Genomic DNA, 7,225 nt, shown 5'->3' on the forward strand with positions numbered 1-7,225 from the left:
CAATATTGAGTCCAGATATAGGTCTAAGCAGCAAACAGCAGACACACACAGAGATGAGCGAGTGAACAGTAGATCATTTAGAAAATACCAGATATTTTCCTAAGGAGTTGGTAGAGAACAAAAACAACTTAAAGAGAGTGAGGATTTGGCTGAGAGCCATCAGGTGGACACAAACACAGACATCATGTCTGTTCGATGTGGAAGTAAGTGCTGGGGCCTTTGGACTAGTAGCGAGGATGGCAACAACAGCAACTCCTGCTACAGCAGCAGTAGTCCCAAGAGGCGCCTTGGAGAACAGTCCATTGGTCAGCCTCATGCGTGGCAATTTCCTGGGTATCTTCGCTGAGCAGTACATCCAGACTCCACAGTGCAAGTTGTTTCCTGCTTATATTTTCATATATGTTCTATTTCTTGCATTTAAATTATGTTCTAACAAAATCTAAAATCTTAGCTTGTGTTTGACTACTTCAGTTTTTACATTACATTTAGCTGACGCTTTTATCCAAAGCAACTTACAACACACTGATGGTACACCATCGGGAGCCATTTTTTTTTAGGGTTCAGTGTCTTGCTCAAGGACACCTAGGCTTGTGGACAGGAGGAGCTGGGGATCGAACCACCAACCTTTCGATTAGTGTGCAACCCACTCTACCGACTGAGCTACAGCCTCCCGTGTCTTAGTATTCTTACTCTACTGCTGAACAGACATAAAACTCCTCAATAATAAATATTTCAAGCCAAAATGTAAAGTCTCATCTTGAAAGGCTGACCTCCAGAGACATACGAGACAACCTGCATTTGGTACCACTACCTAGAAGAGTCTGCTGTCAGACTTAGCGGAGGAGACCAGCCTTTGGCCAAGCAACTATGGAGGTGTGTCACACTGTAGGAACTAAAACACAAGCCTATCGATGAGCCTGACTTTGGGCAAAAGAGGTATACACCCTGGATAGGTTGCCAGTCAATCACAGTGCCAACAGAGAAAGACAGACACACATTCACACCTATGGCCAATTTAGAATCACCAATTCAACTAACACAGTCTATGTCTGTGGACTGTAGGAGGAAAGAAAACAGGCACGGGGAGAACATGCAAACTCCAAACAGAAAGGCCCCAGCCGAAGTTTAAACCAAGAACCTTCGAGGTATTTTATATGAAACTATAGCTTCTCCCTCAGTCTTCCCGAGCTGCTGCTTAGTTACCACAAACATCAATCCAAGTAAAACTCAATGTTGGTTTGTATCTGCTGGATGTGTAAGCAAATGAGTTTGCTAAATCAACCTAAGAAATGGCAGTATGTCAGTGTTGTGTTTACAGCTTGTTTTTGCGCATTCTCCCAGTGGCCAACAAATTAGTTAATGCAGTTTTAAAGATCAGGGTTAAGTTAAGATTGTCTCTTGATGTTCCCTAAAGCTGTTTTCTCATGAACTGTCAATGTCCAGAGAATCAAGTTCAGGGTTCCTGTGCATTTGTGAAAGCACAATATGTCGCCCTTTGCTTGTTTCATTTCTGCAAAGCAACAAACTCTGGCCTCTTCATCCCTGTGCTTTGCATCAGACTTCCTTTATTAAGTTGCTCTTCATCCCATGACCCGGTGACTCTTATCCTTACCGACCACATTCTGTCTAGCCTTTAGCCCAGTAACACCATCACCAACAAGGTGCTGCCCCACAAGAGGCTGACATGGATTGTATTGTGAGATTGAGTCCACTGCTGTCAGGCTGTGCACCTCACCATAGGCCGTCCCCTACTGCCATGGCACTTTGCACTTCAACATCAACATCTTTGGCCGCAGTTTGGCTTCGGTGTGCGCCGTGTTTTTGGCTCAGCGTGAAGCTTTGCTGTTGAGCCTCCAAGATTACTAGGTTTGTTCTACACCTATGTGGACCCAGCGTTATGGCCCAAGGTTACATCAGTTTCTGCCAGAACAACACGTATGTGTCACTTTTCAAGGACTTCTGGGAGGAGTTCATACTGGAGACAGACCTCTGAATGGCCTCAACAATGTTGCTGCCCCACATTTGAGATATTGACCAGAACAAGAATTTTAAGGATGTTTTTTAGGGTTTTTGTGATTGTTGGTTCCTGGGATTCTTTAGCATGTTCCAGGGGTCCTTTAGGGGTCTCAAAGTTTTTGCAAGGATTGCAAGTAAGTCTCGTGTCGTGTCGTGTCGTGTCGTGTCGTGTCGTGTCGTGTCGTGTCGTGTCGTGTCGTGTCGTGTGCAAGACATCAGATAGATCTTTCTCTTCACAGTCGCCTGTGCTGCGATCTATGGTCCATTTTGCTGGGGAAGCTTCCTAATTGAGTGAAATGACTCAGACATGGTAACCCAGATAAGAGCTGGTTGAATTCTTAAACTGCAAAGAAAAGTTGGTTGAATGCCTTTTTCTTATATCTTTTAGCAAAGGGTACACTGGACCACCCTTTATGATAGGAAAGGAATTCATGCTGTTCCACAGTTCTTTGCGAATGAAACATTTAAGGGGATGCATCATTCAGCCTTTCACAAATGATGATACAAGATGCACGCAAGATAGGACTAATATGTTGATATCTTGGATGGATCGCTTCCAAATAGCACGTAGGATAACAAAGTAATCAACAACTTGGTATATTGTAATCATTGTCATACTATGGGAGGAAAAAAGATATGATTGCCTTGGTTGCTCAGGTGACATTCTAAAATTAGTGCAATGAATAATGCAAAACTCAAAAAACTTGTACAAAAGTTTTTTTTTAATTATTTAGATGGATGAGGCATGTGTTACTTATCAAAATCACATTGACAAAATTAAAACAATGAATTAACCAATCCACAAGTTGCTATTTTTCATTTATTTAGGTGAAATCGAAGAGTTGTAATGTAACTTTACCTGCACTGAATGCATGTCGCCGGGGGCACAATTTTCTAGAAGTAATTTGGAATAACTTGCCGAGACAAAAAACAAGAACTGAATTTGTGTTTAATGCTTTCAGCTGTTTGAGTATTTATTACATTTATTAAAGATCTGCAAAACCACAGTGTTTTTTATAGTCGTAATTTATGAGATTTTGTACACGATAATCACAGTGAGGACAATAAGTCAAAACGGTTACAGCAATAATAACAAATTGCAGTTGACCTTGAGCACTGTCTCATGTAATCTATCTCAATAACTGATTATTTACTAAAAAAGTCCCACTTTTTTTTTTACTAAAGAAAGTCACTTTACATGTATGGAAGTAAAGAGAATTGTTCCATGTTTAACTTTCAAGGGCAGTTTTGAAGCTCTGACAATGTGACTGTATGAGACATGCGTCCTGTATGGGGACTCAAAATGACATGGATATAATGTCTGACAGCGCGTGGTTGCCACCAGTTTGACCTAAAAACAAAACTGTTGATGGATGATTCTGTTTTGAACTGTATCAGTCCTCTGCTCTGTTTACACAGACACATCAGTGGATTCGTTGTTTGTATGAACATGTTTTGCATTCTGTGAATGCTCTGCTGCTTTGCATGTCAGCTGCCGGGTTCAGACAATGTGCCCTTTGTTTGTTGCTGGCAAGAGCTTTTTCATTCCACTCCAAAGGTGGATCCTGTATGCTGTTCCTGAATGTAAAAGGAAAGCAAGCATTAAACTCATCTCTATTCACACACTTCAAAATTACTCAGTCACATCAATGTCACCTTTTAAAATTACCTTTCTTGGCTGTTTTATTAAACTCATTAACTATTTTATTGTTAGGTATTGATTTCACAGTACAAAGTCAAAAATGAAGCAAAAGATTTATACTCTTACCCAGACCAGCTAAAGACGGATTTCCCCTCGCAAAAAAAGACCTCATGTCAAGAAGGGCACATAACTGTTGATTGTGTAAATTATCCCTTTAGTTCTATCTTTTACCTCTAATTGTTTAGCACCCACAATTTTCATGTGTCAATGAAGTTTTTATACGAGATGAATCACATGAGGAAGCTCAACTCTTCTCTAATCTGATCAATGATCACAAAGTGGAGAGAAAAAGGAGGCGGAGAGAGAAAAGGAGTGCTGTAGGAACGGGCATGGTAAATAAAACCATAATTGCTCTTCCTGGAGGCCTTTTTCTCTCGACTGTAGTCTTTCCAAAACCTGGCAGCTGTTAAAAGGCAATCAAGCCGGAGAAGGAAGAAAAGTCAAAAGCCTTATTGTTACAGGATTTTATCACTGTTTCAAGGAGCTTTAAAATGTCAGAAAACTCCAAACAAAACAAACAGCCTGATGTTTATCCTCTCAACCGTTGTTCAGGTACATTGCTGAAAGCAATGGAATATCTCTATATGTGCCAAAGGTGATTCACATGGGGAGGGGATTAACTTACACATGCTTATAGGCATGTTAAGAGGAAACTGAACAGAGCTGCACTATGGAAACTACCACTCATTTTCTCTGAGTTTTTAAAGAGGTTACGGTTTACTTTATTGGTTTAAAAGCGTGATACCGCATTGATGGAAACAAGTTTAGAAAGACCCTGAACTTTTGCCAGTGTAGTGATCCACATCCTCTGCACAAATACATGATGAAAGCCCTTAAAATTTAAACTGTCTGGGCTTTTCAATTCTTCTTCTACATGGCAGCCTTTGATCATAAACCGAGACTTTCATCTAAACGAACATAGCCCCTAAACAAACAAACTCGGCTCTCTCTCTCTCTCTGTTCCCAGTCAAAACCATCCTGCCAGAAACTTTGAACGGTTGTTTTTTCTTGAGACTTGAGATTTCTGTGCCCCACATGTTTGTCAGCCATTTAATGTTAGAAGGCGTAGGAGAATGAGGATGAGGGAAAGGTACCTTGTAAAGAGGCAACATCCTGGGAGCCAGGGTGCATAAAGAAATGGTAATAATTAGGCACAGCAAGCAGGATCAAAGCAAGCTGCCATCAATGAGCTATATTCAGATGTTGGCTCATCCTGTCAGCCACTGACAGCGATCTGAGTCCTGTGTCTGTGAGGAGTCATATGGCAGACAAATTGACAGGAAAAGCGATTAAGCTGCACTACACATTCATCAAGGCACGGTTGTGAAACTGGGGCACTATCATACAGTACCACCCTCACCCAAATAAGATGCTTTTTCATTAGCACAGACAATTAAGCAGCTCCTCCGTTTAAAATTTAACAAGGTTAACAAGGCATGGACTGTAATTTCTTGTATGACAGCAGCATATGTAGAGAAACAGTTTGTCTTAATAACATGCAAAGATCAAAGTAACATGTCTCCTGGTTTTGAATATAATTTGCACAGGAGAGGAATATTTTAAAATCCCTTTCATGGCTTCATACTGAGCAAAAGGTTGCTGTAGTAAATGAATATTCATAACCGTCTGCGTGGGTTGACAGGCGGTTTTAACGACTTGCCTGCCAAAGGAAACAAACTGTTAAACTGCTGAAGAGCTTTTGATGTTTGGTGGGTTGAAGTGTTCTTCCTGGTTCTCTTCAATAAACAGTGGTTTATCTTCAGCATCTGCTGTGCTCGAAAAACAATGACTGGAAACTGAAATGGTCAACCTTTCACAGCACACATATTCCTCTCCTGTGCAAATTATATTCAAAACCAGGAGACATGTTACTTTGATCTTTGCATGTTATTAAGACAAACTGTTTCTCTACATATGCTGCTGTCATCGTTTAATTAAATATTGTGCTCTTATCAATTATACCTTGGTGTTTATCCCTACACAACAGAACTAAAAAAAAAAACCCAGCATCAATACTGTTACTCTGATTTTAGTTTATATATGGTCAGACCTGTGTGGAGTTAATTTAATTGACTGTTTAGTCAGTCATTTTAGTAGTGAACCATTACTTCTTGGTATTTAGACTAGTTTGGTTCAGAGAGACAGCGATGCAAATACTATGTGACTGATAAGATAATGAAATACGAAAAAAGAATCGTTATGAATATAAAATCTACTATGAAAATCACGAATGGAGTTGCACAGAAAATTGCACCAACAGAAGACGCGGTTTTGCTTTCAAGTACCTGAGCTGCCAGAGCAGCTTTCAGCGCGTCAATTGAAATAAGACCTATAACCGGAAAAAAGACGAATGAGCTTTTCAAAATAAAAGTACATGGATTTATAAAAAAAAATAAAAAATAAAAATCGTGTATGCAGAGAAACATGTATGATACCATTATGTTAGGTCAAAACTGAATGCATTTTACTGAAAAGAAACAATTTTGTTTACACAAATTGTATTAATCACAACCAAGTGAACATTTATATAGTAAAACTGGTTATGCTGGTTATAACTTGAGATATTTCCGTTGGTCTCTGCAAGAAACTGAAAATCTTTGGGTGTTTTGACCAAACCTGGAACTTGGCACAGGAAATAAAGGATGGAGCACAGCAACTTAGCCTATTTGTAACTTTATTAATCACAATATGTTTTAACAGTGTACTCACTCATATATACAATTTTAAGACTTTGGCCTCTGTGTCATTTTATTAGATCATTTAAAAAAAACTTAAGTTCTCAATAAATAAAAACAATCAAATGGCGTAGACTACTCAGCATGTTGTAAAGTGATAGCTGCAATCATCACAAAAGGATGAAAATAATTAGTTGATTTATTGACAGAAAATTAATCGCCAACTATTTTGATAATTGATTAATTGTTTTGATTTGTTTTAATTGTTTTAAAGAAGAAATGTGCTAAAATGATCTAATTCCAGCTTCCTAATTTTCTGGTTTCAGTTTAGTCCTTCATGACAACAAACTGATATCCTTTGCTTGTAACTTGGTCAGGACAAAACAAGATATTTCACGCTCCACCTTAGGGTTTTGGGAAACACTGGTTGACTTTTTCTTTTTTTTTTTAAGCTTTTAAAAAAAGAATTAATTGATAATCAAGAAAATGGACTGGTTAATCAATAATGAAAGAATGTATTTGCAGCTCTAATAATAATAATGTAGATTTGTTCTGATTATGGTTAGGTGGATTCATGATGGCATCGACATATCAGACAGAAGTAACAGCCAATTCGAATTCATGTATTTGCTTGTAGGGAAAACAATTCAATTTTCAAAACATTTTTGCTGCTTTTTGAAATTATTCCATCGAGATAATTTTTTTTTAATTCAATAAATAATTACCAAACTCCACCCCGCATCTTTACCTGTGAACTGTTCGAAACTTTTAGCAACTTTTTCGCAACTTACTATTATTGTTTTATTTTTTAGCAACCAACCGGAAGTGTTAT

Source organism: Brachyistius frenatus, unplaced genomic scaffold (genome assembly GCF_029030835.1).
Source record: "Brachyistius frenatus isolate BFR_SWC_R1_liver_20210118 unplaced genomic scaffold, ASM2903083v1 Contig_20, whole genome shotgun sequence".
In the NCBI taxonomy this organism is placed as follows: Eukaryota; Metazoa; Chordata; class Actinopteri; family Embiotocidae; genus Brachyistius; species Brachyistius frenatus.